The sequence below is a fragment of the Rutidosis leptorrhynchoides genome, chromosome 2 (assembly GCF_046630445.1).
Source record: "Rutidosis leptorrhynchoides isolate AG116_Rl617_1_P2 chromosome 2, CSIRO_AGI_Rlap_v1, whole genome shotgun sequence".
Lineage (NCBI taxonomy): Eukaryota > Viridiplantae > Streptophyta > Magnoliopsida > Asterales > Asteraceae > Rutidosis > Rutidosis leptorrhynchoides.
In genome coordinates this window covers 270,080,822-270,100,833 of record NC_092334.1, presented here as the reverse complement: position 1 = coordinate 270,100,833, position 20,012 = coordinate 270,080,822, and positions in this window count along the sequence as shown.

Here is a 20,012-nt window from a genome sequence, read left to right as displayed (position 1 = left end):
CGTTGCGAGGTTTTGACCTCTATATGAGACGTTTTTCAAAGACTACATTCATTTTAAAACAAACCATAACCTTTATTTCATCAATAAAGGTTCAAAAAGCTTTACGTAGATTATCAAATAATGATAATCTAAAATATCATGTTTACACACGACCATTACATAATGGTTTACAATACAAATATGTTACAACAAAATAAGTTTCTTGAATGCAGTTTTTACACAATATCATACAAGCATGGACTCCAAATCTCGTCCTTATTTAAGTATGCAACAGCGGAAGCTCTTACTAATCACCTGAGAATAAACATGCTTAAAACGTCAACAAAAATGTTGGTGAGTTATAGGTTTAACCTATATATATCAAATCATAATAATAGACCACAAGATTTCATATTTCAATACACATCCCATACATAGAGATAAAAGTCATTCATATGGTGAACACCTGGTAACCGACATTAACAAGATGCATATATAAGAATATCCCCATCATTCCGGGACACCCTTCGGATATGATATAAATTTCGAAGTAGTAAAGCATCCGGTACTTTGGATGGGGTTTGTTAGGCCCAAGAGATCTATCTTTAGGATTCGCGTCAATTAGGGTGTCTGTTCCCTAATTCTTAGATTACCAGACTTAATAAAAAGGGGCATATTCGATTTCGATAATTCAACCATAGAATGTAGTTTCACGTACTTGTGTCTATTTTGTAAATCATTTATAAAACCTGCATGTATTCTCATCCCAAAAATATTAGATTTTAAAAGTGGGACTATAACTCACTTTCACAGATTTTTACTTCATCGGGAAGTAAGACTTGGCCACTGGTTGATTCACGAACCTATAACAATATATACATATATATCAAAGTATGTTCAAAATATATTTACAACACTTTTAATATATTTTGATGTTTTAAGTTTATTAAGTCAGATGTCCTCGTTAGTAACCTACAACTAGTTGTCTACAGTTAGATGTACAGAAATAAATCGATAAATATTATCTTGAATCAATCCATGACCCAGTGTATACGTATCTCAGTATTGATCACAACTCAAACTATATATATTTTGGAATCAACCTCAACCCTGTATAGCTAACTCCAACATTCACATATAGAGTGTCTATGGTTGTTCCGAAATATATATAGATGTGTCAACATGATAGGTCGAAACATTGTATACGTGTCTATGGTATCTCAAGATTACATAATATACAATACAAGTTGATTAAGTTATGGTTGGAATAGATTTGTTACCAATTTTCACGTAGCTAAAATGAGAAAAATTATCCAATCTTGTTTTACCCATAACTTCTTCATTTTAAATCCGTTTTGAGTGAATCAAATTGCTATGGTTTTATATTGAACTCTATTTTATGAATCTAAACAGAAAAAGTATAGGTTTATAGTCAGAAAAATAAGTTACAAGTCATTTTTGTAAAGGTAGTCATTTCAGTCGAAAGAACGACGTCTAGATGACCATTTTAGAAAACATACTTCCACTTTGAGTTTAACCATAATTTTTGGATATAGTTTCATGTTCATAATAAAAATAATTTTCTCAGAATAACAACTTTTAAATCAAAGTTTATCATAGTTTTTAATTAACTAACCCAAAACAGCCCGCGGTGTTACTACGACGGCGTAAATCCGATTTTACGGTGTTTTTCGTGTTTCCAGGTTTTAAATCATTAAGTTAGCATATCATATAGATATAGAACATGTGTTTAGTTGATTTTAGAAAGTCAAGTTAGAAGGATTAACTTTTGTTTGCGAACAAGTTTAGAATTAACTAAACTATGTTCTAGTGATTACAAGTTTAAACCTTCGAATAAGATAGCTTTATATGTATGAATATAATGATGTTATGAACATCATTACTACCTTAAGTTCCTTGGATAAACCTACTGGAAAAGAGAAAAATAGATCTAGTTTCAATGAATCCTTGGATGGCTCGAAGTTCTTGAAGCAGAATCATGACACGAAAACAAGTTCAAGTAAGATCATCACTTGAAATAAGATTGTTATAGTTATAGAAATTGAACCAAAGTTTGAATATGATTATTACCTTGTATTAGAATGATAACCTACTGTAAGAAACAAAGATTTCTTGAGGTTGGATGATCACCTTACAAGATTGGAAGTGAGCTAGCAAACTTGAAAGTATTCTTGATTTTATGTAACTAGAACTTGTAGAATTTATGAAGAACACTTAGAACTTGAAGATAGAACTTGAGAGAGATCAATTAGATGAAGAAAATTGAATAATGAAAGTGTTTGTAGGTGTTTTTGGTCGTTGGTGTATGGATTAGATATAAAGGATATGTAATTTTGTTTTCATGTAAATAAGTCATGAATGATTACTCATAATTTTGTAATTTTATGAGATATTTCATGCTAGTTGCCAAATGATGGTTCCCACATGTGTTAGGTGACTCACATGGGCTACTAAGAGCTGATCATTGGAGTGTATATACCAATAGTACATACATCTAAAAGCTGTGTATTGTACGAGTACGAATACGGGTGCATACGAGTAGAATTGTTGATGAAACTGAACGAGGATGTAATTGTAAGCATTTTTGTTAAGTAGAAGTATTTTGATAAGTGTATTGAAGTCTTTCAAAAGTGTATAAATACATATTAAAACACTACATGTATATACATTTTAACTGAGTCGTTAAGTCATCGTTAGTCGTTACATGTAAGTGTTGTTTTGAAATCTTTAGGTTAACGATCTTGTTAAATGTTGTTAACCCAATGTTTATAATATCAAATTAGATTTTAAATTATTATATTATCATGATATTATCATGTATGAATATCTCTTAATATGATATATATACATTAAATGTCTTTACAACGATAATCGTTACATATATGTCTCGTTTAAAAATCATTAAGTTAGTAGTCTTGTTTTTACATATGTAGTTCATTGTTAATATACTTAATGATATGTTTACTTATCATAGTATCATGTTAACTATATATATATCCATATATATGTCATCATATAGTTTTTACAAGTTTTAACGTTCGTGAATCACCGGTCAACTTGGGTGGTCAATTGTCTATATGAAACATATTTTAATTAATCAAGTCTTAACAAGTTTGATTGCTTAACATGTTGGAAACATTTAATCATGTAAATATCTATCTCAATTAATATATATAAACATGGAAAAGTTCGGGTCACTACACTGTCACCCTCATGGGTGTTTTAAAAAAAAAGTTTTTCTTATCATATAACATTATTTGTTATAAACAATCCCATGTACTTGTTACTTGCATAATTTTATAAATCCTTTTATAAAATATAACACATTTTAATTATTTAAACCCATAAATAATTATATATATAAATTATCCAACTAATTTATCTCAAGTAATAATTATTCAGAAAACCGATTTTCTGAAATCCAAGTGTCGCGTATTTATTTAACGAACCAATCGATAAGATAAACACATATAAGGTGTCGGTAAGCTTGTTATAGGGTATGACCCGACTTGGATCATAACATAGTGGCCACGTTAATTTAATATGTCTCTCGGGCATACGAAATACCTTCAATCTCCCACTTGCACGAGAAACATAAGAAATTAATGCAAGTGATGGATACCACCTAACGACCGTCTATCACCCCCAATATGTTATGAATTTTGCCATTCAATAACATCATCCCTTTCGAGTTCCCATCTCGAATATGAATAGGTGAATCTTTTCATTACATCCTTTCGTCCTAGATGTCATGTTAAATCCAAGAGACACAGAGCGATCACTCTCTTTTAGATTTAACTTTATCAGGCCTTAGACATCTGACTCTCAACGAATAAGAGGGACAAATTCCATCTTGACTACATACGTCCTAAATATGTACCTTGCATTATGCCTGAGCTCTTCCTTGTGAACTACCATATTTCAGAATAGCGAAGAAAAGAATCAAGGTACAATACTTGGTAAATATCCGAACCCAATATGTATCTCAGGTCAGAGGATACAATGATATTCGCCTTTACTCAAGATTACATGTGATCAACCACAAAGGCTCCATTTAGTAAGTCTTGAGGGCGGGTCTTCCAATATTTGTATCCCACAAATATCTATGAACCTTGGTTGCAACCTTGCACCACATTCATCCTGTGAATGTATACCAATCCAAGTTCATAATAGTCTAAACCTCACACTCGTTCCCACAAATGTAATCGACTACGGAATTTAGAATAATTACTTATTCATGGATAAAATATGCAAAATAGGAACATGACTCAAGATTAATAAATTAATACCGTAATTATATTAATGAGTTCGAACAATTTTGTTCCGTTACAATACTTAAAACAGATCATGACCAATCACTAGAATATCGAAGCCCTAATGCACAAACATGTCCTGCATGTTTTGCTCCATGTAAGAGCTTCGTGAGAGGATCCGCTATATTAAGATCTGTGTGAACTTTGCGAATACATATCTTTCCCTTTTCAACTTCATCCCTTATGTAGTTGAATCTCCGCTCAATGTGACGGGTCTTTTGGTGAGCACGAGGTTCCTTGATTTGAGCAATTGCACCCTCGTTGTCACAAAAGATCTCAAGAGGGTCCTGAATGGAAGGGACTACTCCTAAGTCGTCGATGAATTTCTTCATCCATGCAGCTTCCTGAGCTTCCAATGAGGCGGCAATGTATTCCGACTCTGTAGTGGATAATGCAACAACATCCTGTTTTGAACTCTTCCAAGAGACCGCACCTCCATTTAACATGAAGACATAACCGGATTGTGATCGAGAATCATCTCGATCAGTTTGGAAACTCGCATCCACGTAACCCTTTACTGCAAGTTCCTCCTCACCAGACCCGTATATAAGAAACATATCCTTAGTCCTCCTAAGGTATTTCAATATACTTTTAACAGCAATCCAATGATTGTTTCCTGGGTTATTCTGGTATCTACTTATCAGGCTAAGAGCGCATGACACATCCGGTGTAGTGCATATCATTACATACATGATTGACCCAATGGCAGACGCATATGGGACTTTCTTCATTCTCTCATGTTCATCTTTCGTGGTGGGACACTGAGATGAACTAAGGAGCGTTCCTCTTTGAATAGGTACCAAACCTTTCTTAGAGTTCTCCATCTTGAACCTTTTCAAGATCTTTTCAATGTATGCACTTTGATTCAAACCTATCAATTTCTTGGATCTATCCCTGTAGATCCTAATCCCCAAAATGTATTGTGCTTCTTCAAGATCCTTAATGGAGAAGCAGCCTTTTAGCCAAGTTTTAACTCCTTGCATTGTCGGGATATCATTCCCAAATAATAATATATCATCCACATATAATACAAGGAACATGATAGTGCTCCCACTAGCTTTCTTGTATACACAAGCTTCATCACCATTTTTAATGAAGCCAAATTTCTTGGCTTCCTCATTAAAACGATGATTCCACATTCTAGATGCTTGTTTCAATCCGTAGATTGACTTCTTTAACTTACATACTTTGTTAGGATGTTTTGGATTAACAAAACCTTCAGGTTGAACTATATAGACATCTTCCTCAAGATATCCATTTATGAAAGCGGTTTTGACATCCATTTACCATATTTCATAATCATAATGAGCAGCAATGGCAAATAATATCCTAATAGACTTTAGCATTGCCACAGGCGAAAAAGTTTCATCATAGTCAACCCCTTGAGTTTGAGTAAAACCTTTTGCTACAAGTCTAGCTTTATATGTATTTAAGTTTCCATGCATATAGGTTTTCATCTTGAAAATCCATTTACAATCAACTAACTTGGAGTTAGCAGGTTATACAACTAGTTCCCAAACTTGGTTGTCATACATGGATTGCATCTCAGCGTTCATGGCTTCCTGCCATTTATCTTTATCAATCCTTAATAAAGCATCTTGGTAGTTTGTTGGTTCATCCAAATCAACCACATAGCAACCATCCATAAGAAACCCATATCTCTCAGGAGGATTACTAATCCTACCAGATCTGCGAATGTCTTGTGTATTTTGATCATCCATTTGATCATTCTCAACATTTTCATGTTGAGTGCTAGTGTTAACCAATTGTGTATCATCTACTTGATCTTGAACCTCTTCAAGATCTATCTTCCTTTCACTATTTCCTTCCGTTAGGAACTTAGTTTCAAGGAATTCAGCCTTTCGAGCAACAAATACATTTTGCTCGGTTGGATCGTAGAAATAGTATCCCATATCATCCTTGGGATATCCTATGAAGATACACTTCGTGGATCGAGCATTCAACTTATTGGGGACGTAACGCTTAGGGTAAGCTTCACACCCCTATACCTTTAAGTATGATAGAGATGGAGGTTTTCCAAACCACATCTCATGAGGTGTTCGTTCCACTTTCTTGGTTGGGGCCATATTTAAAATATGGGCCGTGGAGCATAGACAATAACCCCAAAATGATAGAGGTAACGAGCTTCTAGCCATCATAGATCGAACCATATCCATAAGGGTTCGGTTCCTCCTTTCAGAAACTCCATTAAGTTCAGGTGTTCCAGGAGGAGTAAGTTGCGAGATAATCCCACAACTCCTAAGATGATCTTGGAAAGCATCACTTAGGTATTCACCTCCTCTATCGGTACGAAGTACCTTGATTGTCTTATTGAGTTGATTTTGTACTTCGTTTTGATATTCTTTGAATGCTTCGAAAGTTTTGTCCTTATGTCTTAACAAGTAGACATATCCGAAACGACTGAAGTTATCAATGAAAGTAACGAAATATCTTTCACCATTCCGAGTTATGGGCTTAAAGGGTCTATATACATCTGAATGTATTAATCCCAATAAGTCCTTAGCCCTTTCGTAGGTCCCTTTGAAAGGTGCTTTAGTCATTTTGCCTTGTAAACAAGATTCATATACATTAAACGAGTCTAGTTCATTTGATTTCAAAAGGCCATTCTTTTGAAGTGCATGCATTCGATACTTGTTTATGTAACCAAGGCGACAATGCCATAAGTAGGAATCACTTAAATCCCTTTTGAGTTTCTTGGTGCTAGTATGGTATATTGAGCTACTAGATGATGTGTCATCATGAACCAATTCATAAATTCCATTTGAAGGCGAAGCCTTAAAATAGAATACATTATCTAAATAAACGTGGATATCATCATTAACAAAATTAAGATAAACACCACATTGTTTCAAACGGGAAACTGAAATACTGTTTCGACATAAATCCGGTGCATACAAAACATTGTTCAAAATAAGTTCCAAACCACTTGGAAGCTTTAATACAAAGTCTCCTTGAGCCTTCACTTGCACTTTGGCTCCATTACCCATAAAGAGACTTGATATTCCCGTTTGCTTGCTACTTCTTTTGAATCCCTGCAAAGAATTGCAAATGTGAGTTCCACATCCACTGTCTAATACCCATGTATTAGAAGAAGTAATACTAAGCTCTATATATACCATATATATATTACCTGAGGTTTGCCCTGCATCCCTCTTTTCCTTCAACTCCTTAAGGTAGACCGGGCAGTTGCGTTTCCAGTGACCCATTTCATCGCAACCGAAGCACGGGTCTTCCTTGGGGTTTGCTTGTCCGGCAACCTTTTGCTTCTTGTTCTTGTTTTTGGTTGGGGTAATCATCCTCCCCTTTCCCTTGCCTTAATGGGCGGGTCCTTTCCTCTTAGCCGCCTTTAGCTTAGAGTTGTTGTTACCTTTGGACCCACCATCATTGATCATTAGCACGGGTGAAGCCCTCTTACCCATGCTAGTTTTCGCCGTCCTAAGCATGCCATGAAGTTCGCCAATGGTCTTATCCATCCCATTCATATTGTAATTAATTACAAATTGGTCAAACCTCTTTGACAAGGAGTTTAGGATAAGATCCGTGGCTTGCTTATTAGACATGTTGAGATTAAGACGGTTTGCTCGATCAATTAGGCTTTTCATCTTAAGGACATAAGATGAAACGGATTGGGAGTCGTCTATACGACATGCATGAAGCTCTCGAACGGTCTCGAAGCGCTCGACACGTGCTTGTTGAAGGAACATCTCCTTCAATTGCATGATCATGTCGTATGCAGTATGATGCTCGAAATCCTTTTGGAGTTCGGGTATCATAGTCCCAAGCATTAGGCAAGCGACTTGCACCTAATCGGCGCAATACTTATCCCAATAAGCCATGCCTTCCGTATCATCCTCGTCGGGTTGATCGGGAATGGGGTCTTCCAACACATACGCCTTATCCTCAAGTTTGAGGACAATCCTAAGATTGCGGAACCAATCCATAAAGTTCGTATGGTTGAGTTTGTCTTTCTCGAGGAGAGACCTTAACGATAGGTTGTTTAGGTTAAGTGGTGCATTTTGCATGTTGTTGTTGTTGGCGGCCATCTACAAAATTTAACAAAGTTCCTTTAAGTATCGATTTTAAATTTAATAAACAATACCCTTTTATATTTTAATTGTTTTATTAAATCTTAGAATACAACGGTAAATCAAATTTCGGTTAGGTTACTTTTATCTCGTCATTTGATTTAGCTAGGTAGTCATTTATATGACAATTGCAATCCTTTTGCAACTTCTAGGTTATGGGATCATGCAATCCTTTTGCATGGCATATTTATCCCATCAACGCCTATTTGTTCCTCATGCTTCGGTGACCCTAAGTTCATGACTCCCAAATCAAGTCGTCCTTCTTGTGTAAACATGTAAATTTAACATGCAAGTGGTTAGGTGACCTTTATCCCACAAGCATGCAAATTTTACCTTAAGCATATTAGTTTGTTCATAATGGTTAGGTGACCTTTATCCCATTATGAGTTCCCTACTATATTCAAGTGTCCCACAAAAGGATGGCGTTAAACTTGTTTTCCTTGTTCATTAAGGGATTTTAAGTTTTCATAAATTCTAGTTTAAGAAAACATATATGCCATACACCAACATGCATTTAGTGTATGGTTTATTTGAAATCCATTTTCAAGTCTAGTAATTTTAGCCAATTACTTGATATAAACCATTTTATATTTATGATCCTTATCATGTTCTTAATAATCGTTTATTAATGTCCTTTTAGCCGTTTTTAATTTAACCATTTAAATTGACGTTTTGCATGTCGTTAATAATTTAACCAATTAAATTGTAGTTATGCTTGTTGTTAACTTGTGTGATAACTTGTTGTAGTACCATACACAATCCACAATCATACAAGAAATAAAACAACCACGCATGCAAACAAATGTGTTCACAATCAAGCCGATTTGGTAGACATTTGTTTAGCCGAAAACAAATGTCACCGGTTAAGGGTTATAACACTAAGTAGGAGATTTTAAAATCTCCCACTTAATCTTGCATCCAAATGCATCTTCCAAGTCTTCATCTTGTATCTTCATTTTTACAAAAAATATATCCTAATACATTTTTCTAGAAAATGAAAATACAACCTAATCTATTTTACATACCAAATATAAAATAAATTACATAGCCAAATGAATAAATATTACAAACCAATTGAATGAATTAATATTACATACCAAATGAATATTACAAATCAATCAAACATTCAACCGTAACATGCATTCAACACAAGGTCAAGGCTATGATTGTGAACATGAACATGCAACCAAATAAGACCAAATGAAAAGGCCCAAAACCCACTTTTAGAACCCAAACAATTCGGCCTAACACATAGACCCACCCAAACCCGTTGATTTTTGCAATCTACATTCATGCATGTTCATAGATTGCAAATATAGTGGGTTTAAAACAACATTTCGAAGCATATTTCAACAACTTCGGCTCTTGATACCATTGTTGGGATTTAACAAGTTACAAAAGGCTTAAAACATTTTAAGAATCATAATAAACGGAAGCGTGTAATTACCAATTAAACTTGTTAATCTTTAAACCAATTTTAAAGTTAAATCCCAATAGGATCAAGTTGTGAAATCATGCTTACAAATTAACAAGAAAGGAAGTGATTTATACCTCCTCAAAACCAAGTTTGAGGGCTGCTCAAAAGTGCAGAAAGTTGATGAAGATGAAGGCAAAATAGCCTCCAAGTTGAAGCTTCAAGTGTGTTAAACTCCAAGCCTTTGATGCTCCAACACCACCCTTGATTGTGACTAGACTCTAGAACCTTAATCATCTTATTAAAGTAGTTTGAAACCCACTTCTATCTGCTGGAAATTTCGGCCAGCAGCAACAATGAAAGATGATGATGAATGCTAGCTTCTAATGGTGAAACCTCAAGGGATTATACCCCAAGCTTGACACCAACACCTAGTACTTTAGTTAGGATTTAATTAGACACTTGATTTGAGCTTACACAACAAGTTTGGAACCCACCTTTGAGTCCACAAAGGCCTACGGCCAAAACAGCAGCAGCAAAAAAAACTGGTGCAGTTTTCTTGAAGTTTTTTCATGTATATGCATGTGTATACCTTTTATTTGAGTCAAGGAATAACTTGGTAAAACCACAAGCATGCTCCTTGGAAATGTGTCTTTGAAAGTAACAATAAAATAAGCCATGGGTGAGTCTTGGGCTCTCCAAACCATCACCCTCATGGGTGTTTCAAAAAAAAATGTTTTTCTTATCATATAACATTATTTGTTATAAACAATCCCATGTACTTGTTACTTGCATAATTTTATAAATTTTTTTATAAAATATAACACATTTTAATTATTTAAACCCATAAATAATTATATATATAAATTATCCAAATAATTTATCTCAAGTAATAATATTTCAGAAAACCGATTTTCTGAAATCCAAGTGTCGCGTATTTATTTAACGAACCAATCGATAAGATAAACACATATAAGGTGTCGGTAAGCTTGTTATAGGGTATGACCCGACTTGGATCATAACATAGTGGCCACGTTAATTTAATATGTCTCTCGGGCATACGAAATACCTTCAGTTTAGACATCACTTTATTAATGAATGCAAACTCTTTTTGAAAACGCATATAGTACTTAACCTTGTAATGATCCTATTGTTGATGATTTGTACACGATGGTTTTGTACGGGGCATCACAAAGGAGGGCCGCGCCGCGACACTCAACGTGAGCTGGTACCTGGGCTGGTGCAAGTGTTCAAGTTTCGATCCAAAACTCATTTTAACACAACAAATGAACCGTAAACACTTAAAACGCATACCATACATCGTTGGAAAGGTAATGTAGCGACCCGACAAAATCGTCATTGACGGTGTCGTTAACTTAGGTCCCGTTGTGTGGTCATAGTCCCTAAATGAGACTCGTTTGACCAAAATTATGTCGCATTCATTTGAAACGTACAAGACTTATAAAGTTTAGTTTACCAAACGGTTCGACAACAAGTTTAAGTTTACAAAAGTTATAAAGTATAAATGAAATAACTTACGACATAATTAGTTTAAAATTACGGTTTCTATAATTAGCGTAAGTATGTAAACATTTGTTTGAATCCAAAGGTGCTATCACTAGCGTATGCATGTATGCTTGACTCCAAGCAAGTAATCAAAGTGTATGCATGTATGCTTGACCCCAAGCAAGTATGAGTGTACGCGGAAGCATGTATCAAATAGCCATTCATGAACATGAGAAACATATAGAAAACTGTCAACGAAAAACGTTGGTGAAATCATAGGTGTAGTAATAAACGTTATTTTTGAACCACAAGATTTAGTATTTCCATAAAATTGATCATCCAAAAGTTTGCATTCCAAAATAAGTTCGCGAGCACCCAATTATCAAGGCTTAACTTTCCATCCATAGAACCTCATCACAATAGTGTTAGAACATACACTGTTTCTCGAAAATATATTTCATCCGTAGATGGTAGCGAACCGTCCAAAAATAGGGTTTGTTAAACCCGTATGGCCACACAACATAAGTTCTCGCTTACACCCGGCAAGTGTAACAAATGATAATCGAATAGAGGATTTTTGTTCAAACTCGCTGTGGAATGTTTGTTTCATCAAACTTGTGTTCAAAACATAAAAGTAAGTAGTACAAGATGTAACAAGGTATATGTTTCTCAACCCACGATTTAAAAGAATAAAAGTTGTTGAAAAGGTGGGACTATGATCTCACCTCGGGTGCACGAGTATAAATGTACTTCATAAAGTAAATGTGTGCATGGCTTAGCCTTGACCTAAACAAGTAAGTTATATCAATTAACCGGTTACGATACAAGGTCTGGTGAAATGTGTTCAATTAGTCATATGGCTCGTTACGACTCGAATATATAGCATGTGAATCAGTTGTCAAGTTTCATGCAAGAATCAAGTATAAAATAAGATTAGAACGATTGCATAAGTGTTTTGTTAAGTTTGACTAAAAGTTAAACTTGGTCAAAGTCAACGAAAAAGTCAACGGGGTCGGGTCGGGTCCCGAACTATTTTTCTGGGCTTAGAAGTAATGTATAAGCATGTTGGCCAAGTTTCATATCAATCGGGGGTGCATAGCATGGCTAGAATTAAACAAAAAATGACTTTTTGGGCAGTCTGCCTCAGATGTGCCGCATCCAAGGCAGATGCGCCGCATCTGTGTCTGGTGCAGCAAATCTGGGGCAGTTTAACACTTAGACGATTTCAACTTCAAACAACCATAACTTATGAACCGTAAACATTTAAAACACGTATCTTATATCGTTGGAAAGGTAATTTAAAGAGGAATACAACTAAATACATTTCATCAATCAATTCCATCATTAACAATAATGAAAAACTCAAGAAATGATCATTAAACGTTCAAAATCAAAGTTTCAAATTCATAAAACGCATTTCTTGACTCGGGAATCCAATTTACACATACGATACGCCATTTTGAAGGTAATGAAACATACAATACAACTAAACACTTACTAACAACATTTCATAGCATTCAATGCGTCAAAATTTCGTTTTAAAGTTCATCAAACCCTAACCAAAATCATGAATTCAACCCTTTTGCAAATGAAGCTTTTCTAAATCAACCAACACATCAAATTGAAGCTAATGATGATAGTAACACATTTAATACATGAACTTTAATATTTAAACAACATTTAATCATCCAAAATTCAAGATTAAACAAACCCATTTCAAGTTCATGCTAGTTTATGCAAAACAACAAGATCGAGCAACTAAATCATATATTCATGCTAGACACGAGCCATAGACACTAAGTAACACCATTTCAAGTCAAAAACACAAATTTGAGAAATCTAGAGTTTTAAAAATGTTACCCAAACGAGATGAAATTAGTACCAAAATGTAGAGGATGATGAGAGGATCACGAATATGTAATTTGTTTTTATGTTTGCTTGCTTGAATTGATTTAGATGATGATTCTTTGAAGATGTTAAAAAGAGTGTGTTCTTGAGCTAGAGAGGAAAAGGAGGTGGAAGTATGATTGAGTGGATTAGATAGGGTTGACTAGTTGACCTAGTCAACTAGTTTGGCCCCTTGGCAACTTCGGTCCCTCGAGTTTGTAAGCGGGTGCGTGAATTGACCAAACGAATTATTTTAAAAACGCTAGCGTAAACGAGTGATGTTATAATTAAATAACGGAAATATTAAGAATGTTAGTTAACAAAAGATACAAATTTAGATAACGAAAGATATTATCTAAAAAAAAGACGGTGTTAAAAATAAATTTAACGGAAAAACGCGGGATGTTACATTACCTACACCTTAAAAGAAATTTCGTCCCGAAATTTAGTTGGAAGTAGTAGTTGGTGATTCTTCCTCGAGATCTTGTGTTGCCAATTCTACGAATAAGTGAAGGTACTTCCTTGGGCATTCTAACGAACTTTGACGGTCGTGATTTTATGTTGCTTTAAAGTTTGGTTTCACGATGCATAGTTTCAACCGGTTCTCCTAGGAAGTAAAGTTTGTCAACGATAGTAAGCTCATCGAAAGGAATAACAAGTTCTTATTTCGCAAGACACTTCTTTAAGTTTGATACATGGAATCTAGGATGAACGGAGCTCAATTGAGTCGGAAGATCGAAACGGTAAGCAATGGGTCCAATACGCCCCAAGATTTCAAAAGGGTTAAAATATCGCGGATTTAGCTTTCTACGTTTCTCAAAATGGATTACACTTTTTCAAGGTGCGACTTTTAACGTTACACGGTTACCCACTTGGAATTCTAAAGGTTTACGTCTAACATCAGCATAGTTCTTTTGGCTACTACGAGTCGTGTTGGGTCTTTCTTGAATATGGATAGATTTTCTCGGTCGTTCATGTAAAATCTCGGGCCCGGTGAATTGATCATCGTTTACTTGGTTCTACAAAAGGAGAATGACGTTTTCGGTCATATAAGGTTTCAAAAGGTGTGACGTTAAAACTCGGATGAAAAGCATTGTAGTTAGAGAATTTGGCTAAATGAAAATACTTTTCTCAAGTAAGTTTAAAGTCGATAACACAAACTCGTATTATGGTTTCCAAAGTTTGAATCGTGTGTTTGTTTAGTCCTTCGGGTTGTGGTTGATGTGTTGTACTAATGTCTAAACGTAGTCCCGAGGCTTTTTGTAAGGCACTCCAAAATCTAGAAGTGAAACGAGGATCTCGATCCGAAACGAAGTATATCTCCTTAAGATATTTTTAAACAAGTTTTTGTTTCTCAAGAATTTCGCGCCGCGGAAGATTTATCGGTTTCCGAAAACGTTTGTTAGAGCAAGTTTCTTATCGGTTTCTGAAAACGTTTGTTAGGACCATTCACCCTCGTGGTGAATACTAGTATAACGTGAAGAGTCTCTCTCTCCGTTAAGAATTTAGATAAAAGATTTTCTTATACGGAAGTAAAAGTGTAATGCGAGAGAAGTTTCTGCCTCGATGTGAGAATAACAAGTATATTGTAGTTCGTCGATAAAACTAGAAAACGAGATAGTGTACATGTGTAACATATGTTTGAAGTTGAAAGAATTTGTCATTCATTCGGAAGCATAAATATGGTTCGATAATAATCGACGATTTGTCCCGGGTATGGTTGTTATCAGTATTCTCGGAGTTTTTGGATGTTCAAACAAGAAAAATGAAGTCATGTACATGGCACATGGTGGTGATTAGGTTGATCGAGTCCAATCACCATCACGTGTCATTAGAACTTTGGTATGACTTACCATAATATAATCACGTTGATCGAGTGTCGTTATATTATGCTAACTCATACCTCCATTTCCACATTACTCCATAGAATCAAGTTCGTGCAATCGTGAAGATCTAAAATGAATAGAGTGTAACGGCATCTCTAACGTGACTCGTATTAATCGAAAGAATTTGTGCAACTCTGAATAAACGTTTCCCCGATGGAAGTGTATAAATGATTGTTCACGTCAATGCGGTTCAAGTCAAACAATAATGTCTTTTAGGTACGAAAAGAGTAACGAATTATGATAACGAGTAGTACGCAACCGTAGTGATAAGTAATGACGACGATACTCACCTAGAGTAGTGATGGTAGTAACAAGAAGTGGTAGATAGTAAGGAACACTGGTGTAGCACTGATAGTAAGTTGAAATAGTGGCGAATAACAATCTGGGAGACAGAGTTCCCGAACAAGTGTGACTAATGAAGTCGTCGTCATCCTTACGCGTGTGAATCTTGAATTTACGTGTGTTACCAGAAAGTTGTAGAATACGAGTTCCCATGATGAAAACTTGGTACCATTAAGAAGTTTGCCTAAGACTGATTCAAGTATAGTGCACAAGTAGTCAAGTAAGTGCTATCTATAGCAAATGTATGTTAGAATGCAATGGCTAACTATCCGGTTGTAGTCTAGATTCACTAATGCGTCCTAAGACTCTGTCAGACACAATAATGCATATCCTAGTTCCCTACAACCAACGCTCTGATACCATATGTAGCGACCCGACAAAATCGTCATTGACGGCGTCGTTAACTTAGGTCCCGTTGGATGGTCATAGTCCCTAAATGAGACTCGTTGGACCAAAATTTTGTCGCATTCATTTGAAATGTACAAGACTTACAAAGTTTAGTTTACCAAACGGTTCGACAACAAGTTTAAGTTTACAAAAGTTATAAAGTATAAATGAAATAACTTACGACATAATTAGTTTAAAATCACGCTTTCTATAATTAGCGTAAGTATGTAAACATTTGTTTGAATCTAAAGGTGATATCACTAGCGTATGCATGTATGCTTGACTCCAAGCTAGTAATCAAAGTGTATGCATGTATGCTTGACCCCAAGCAAGTATGAGTGTACGTGGAAGCATGTATCAAATAGCCATTCATGAACTTGAGAAACATATAGAAAACTGTCAACGAAAAACGATGCTGAAATCATAGATGTAGTAATAAATGTTATTTTTGAACCACAAGATTTAGTATTTCCATAAAATTGATCATCCAAAAGTTTGCATTCCAAAATAAGTTCGCGAGCACCCAATTATCAAGGTTAACTTTCTATCCATAGAACCTCATCACAATAGTGTTAGAACATACACTGTTTCTCGAAAATATATTTCATCCGTAGACGGTAGTGAACCGTCCGAAATGAGGGTTTGTCAAACTCGTATGGCTATACAACATAAGTTCTCGCTTACATCCGGCAAGTGTAACTAATGATAATCGAATTGAGGATTTTTGTTCAAACTCGCTGTGGAATGTTTGTTTCATCAAACTTGTGTTCAAAACGTAAAAGTAAGTAGTACAAGATGTAACAAGGTATATGTTTCTCAGGCCACGATTTAAAAGAATAAAAGTTGTTGAAAAGGTGGGACTAAGATCTCACCTCGGGTGCACGAGTATAAATGTACTTCATAAAGTAAACGTGTGCATGAAAGTTGCTTACCTTGACCTAAAAAAGTAAGTTGTATCAATTAACCGGTTACAACACAAGGTCGGGCGAAATGTGTTCAATTAGTCATATGGCTCGTTACGACTCGAATATATAGCATGTGAATCACGTTGTCAAGTTTCATGCAAGAATCAAGTATAAAATAAGATTATAACAATTGCATAAGTGTTTTGTTAAGTTTGACTAAAAGTCAAACTTGGTCAAAGTCAACGAAAAAGTCAATGGGGTCGGGTCGGGTCCCGAACTATTTTTCTGGGCTTAGAAGTCATGTATAAGCATGTTGGCTGTAGTGACCCGAACTTTTCCATGTTTATATATATTAATTGAGATTGATATTTACATGATTAAATGTTTCCAACATGTTAAGCAATCAAACTTGTTAAGACTTGATTAATTGAAATATGTTTCATATAGACAATTGACCACCCAAGTTGACCGGTGATTCACGAACGTTAAAACTTGTAAAAACTATACGATGACATATATATGGTTATATATATAGTTAACATGTTTTTATTATAAGTATGTATCTCATTAGGTATTTTAACAATGAGTTATATACATAAAAATGAGACTATTAATTTAAGAAACTCGAAAACGATATATATAACATAACGATTATCGTTATAACAACGTCTTACTAGGTACATATGAATCATATTAAGATATTGATACACTTGGTTAATTATGTTAAATGATAAGTAAATATATTATTAAGTGTATTAACAATGAATTAAATATGTAAAAATAAGACTACTAACTTAATGATTTCGAAACGAGACATATATGTAACGATTATCGTTGTAACGACATTTAACTGTATATACATCATACTAAGATATATTATATATCATAATATCATGATAATATAACAATTTAACATCTCATTTGTTATAATAAACAATGGGTTAACAACATTCAACAAGATCGTTAACCTAAAGGTTTCAAAACAACATTTACATGTAACGACTAACGATGACTTAACGACTCAGTTAAAATGTATATACATGTAGTGTTTTAATATGTATTCATACACTTTTGAAAGACTTCAAGACACTTATCAAACTACTTCTACTTAACAAAAATGCTTACAATTACATCCTCGTTCAGTTTCATCAACAATTCTACTCGTATGCACCCGTATTCGTACTCGTACAATACACAGCTTTTAGATGTATGTACTATTGGTATATACACTTCAATGATCAGCTCTTAGCAGCCCATGTGAGTCACCTAACACATGTGGGAACCATCATTTGGCAACTAGCATGAAATATCTCATAAAATTACAAAAATATGAGTAATCATTCATGACTTATTTACATTAAAACAAAATTACATATCCTTTATATCTAATCCATACACCAACGACCAAAAACACCTACAAACACTTTCATTCTTCAATTTTCTTCATCTAATTGATCTCTCTCAAGTTCTATCTTCAAGTTCTAAGTGTTCTTCATATATTCTACAAGTTCTAGTTACATAAAAGTAAGAATACATTCAAGTTTGCTAGCTCACTTCCAATCTTGTAAGGTGATCATCCAACCTCAAGAAATCTTTGTTTCTTATAGTAGGTTATCATTCTAATACAAGGTAATAATCATATTCAAACTTTGGTTCAATTTCTATAACTATAACAATCTTATTTCAAGTGATGATCTTACTTGAACTTGTTTTCGTGTCATGATTCTGCTTCAAGAACTTCGAGCCATCCAAGGATCCGTTGAAGCTAGATCCATTTTTCTCTTTTCCAGTAGGTTTATCCAAGGAACTTAAGGTAGTAATGATGTTCATAACATCATTCGATTCATATATATAAAGCTATCTTATTCGAAGGTTTAAACTTGTAATCACTAGAACATAGTTTAGTTAATTCTAAACTTGTTCGCAAACAAAAGTTAATCCTTCTAACTTGACTTTTAAAATCAACTACACACATGTTCTATATCTATATGATATGCTAACTTAATGATTTAAAACCTGGAAACACGAAAAACACCGTAAAACCGGATTTACGCCGTCGTAGTAACACCGCGGGCTGTTTTGGGTTAGTTAATTAAAAACTATGATAAACTTTGATTTAAAAGTTGTTATTCTGAGAAAATGATTTTTATTATGAACATGAAACTATATCCAAAAATTATGGTTAAACTCAAAGTGGAAGTATGTTTTCTAAAATGGTCATCTAGACGTCGTTCTTTCAACTGAAATGACTACCTTTACAAAAACGACTTGTAACTTATTTTTCCGACTATAAACCTATACTTTTTCTGTTTAGATTCATAAAATAGAGTTCAATATGAAACCATAGCAATTTGATTCACTCAAAACGGATTTAAAATGAAGAAGTTATGGGTAAAACAAGATTGGATAATTTTTCTCATTTTAGCTACGTGAAAATTGGTAACAAATCTATTCCAACCATAACTTAATCAACTTGTATTGTATATTATGTAATCTTGAGATACCATAGACACGTATACAATGTTTTGACCTATCATGTCGACACATCTATATATATTTCGGAACAACCATAGACACTCTATATGTGAATGTTGGAGTTAGCTATACAGGGTTGAGGTTGATTCCAAAATATATATAGTTTGAGTTGTGATCAATACTGAGATACGTATACACTGGGTCGTGGATTGATTCAAGATAATATTTATCAATTTATTTCTGTACATCTAACTGTGGACAACTAGTTGTAGGTTACTAACGAGGACAGCTGACTTAATAAACTTAAAACATCAAAATATATTAAAAGTGTTGTAAATATATTTTGAACATACTTTGATATATATATGTATATATTGTTATAGGTTCGTGAATCAACCAGTGGCCAAGTCTTACTTCCCGACGAAGTAAAAATCTGTGAAAGTGAGTTATAGTCCCACTTTTAAAATCTAATATTTTTGGGATGAGAATACATGCAGGTTTTATAAATGATTTACAAAATAGACACAAGTACGTGAAACTACATTCTATGGTTGAATTATCGAAATCGAATATGCCCCTTTTTATTAAGTCTGGTAATCTAAGAATTAGGGAACAGACACCCTAATTGACGCGAATCCTAAAGATAGATCTATTGGGCCTAACAAACCCCATCCAAAGTACCGGATGCTTTAGTACTTCGAAATTTATATCATATCCGAAGGGTGTCCCGGAATGATGGGGATATTCTTATATATGCATCTTGTTAATGTCGGTTACCAGGTGTTTACCAT